This window comes from Amphimedon queenslandica, unplaced genomic scaffold (genome assembly GCF_000090795.2).
Source record: "Amphimedon queenslandica unplaced genomic scaffold, v1.1 AMPQUscaffold_8524_Cont19532, whole genome shotgun sequence".
Lineage (NCBI taxonomy): Eukaryota > Metazoa > Porifera > Demospongiae > Haplosclerida > Niphatidae > Amphimedon > Amphimedon queenslandica.
Window position 1 is genome coordinate 1 of NW_003551199.1, and position 1,104 is coordinate 1,104.

Genomic DNA, 1,104 nt, shown 5'->3' on the forward strand with positions numbered 1-1,104 from the left:
TAGTGAAAGCAAAAGAGCAACAGGGCAGATAAAACAATAAAGTAAAGTCTCATCTTTCATTAATATGAGAGGAATTGTTCCAATCGTCTTCGTTTTAAAGATATGATAGTCCAAACTTTCATACCTTGTGAGTTTAGACGAGGCTCTCTTCTCCCGAGGTAGCGGCCAGAGTCTTTTAACATTAGGGACTAGAGAGCAGTTTGTATGCAACAAATAGAGCCTAACAAATGTGTGCTAAACTGTTTTAAAGTGGAGAAAAACCAAAGCTTTGTTAGCCACATAGGGCCATGTGCCACCATTTTTTGTGTGTGGGGGTGGAGCATGTCTTGACTGAGCCCCCCCATAGATATTAGAGTAAATGAAAGGGATAGGAAACTTCCGTTGCGTGGGCGGATTATTCCATTAAGATTATTAGGTTGCCTAGCAACATAGGCAAGTTACCCTTCCCGGGCCTTTTCCTTCACCGTTCGGCGTCCTATTTCAACTCATAACTCTAAAGTAACTTGTGTTCATCCTCTGCAATGATAATTAAAGGCATTAAAGATACCTCCCTTACAGTCTGTTTAATTTTTGAAGTAAAATAATATTGATAACTATGGGTAAAGTTTGATTTAGAGACCTGATACCTTCAATATTGTGGTTTTGTACCCTTTTTTAGAATACAAAAGAAGTAATACCAGAATTAACTATTACCATCTATTCTATACATTATTATGGAGGGCACGCAACATAAATGACTCCGATGACAGATTTGCTGACTGATTTATAATCAATTCAAAGTTTTTGCAAAGACCTTCGTTTTGTACCTTTTTCTTTACAGTTCAATGATTGGCACATTTAAATGTGATATGAAAGCAAAGCTTGATGTACACTTGAGGGCACGCACATACTTTAATGTATGTGACATATACACAATTTGAGAAAAACCATTATGAAGTTGTAGTATTCCATAATGTTTGATAATTTTCTTAATAAATCCTATTGTAAAATTGAAAAAATTCCTATAAATAGAGAAATTATCATGGTATGGGTAACTAGCATTTCCTGCCGCGAACGGAAGTTTCCAATCCCTTTCATTTACTCTAATATCTATGAGCCACACCT

At 36.1% G+C, this 1,104-nt stretch overlaps 1 long non-coding RNA gene across 1 annotated transcript; it reads left to right on the forward strand.

Moving 5' to 3' along the window:
- Nucleotides 1-356: 356 nt before the first annotated feature.
- On the forward strand, nt 357-859 carry LOC109591284 (uncharacterized). Its single transcript, XR_002189746.1, has 2 exons — nt 357-599; nt 659-859. It is a non-coding gene; the product is annotated as an uncharacterized LOC109591284 (long non-coding RNA).
- The last annotated feature ends 245 nt before the right edge of the window (nt 860-1,104 follow it).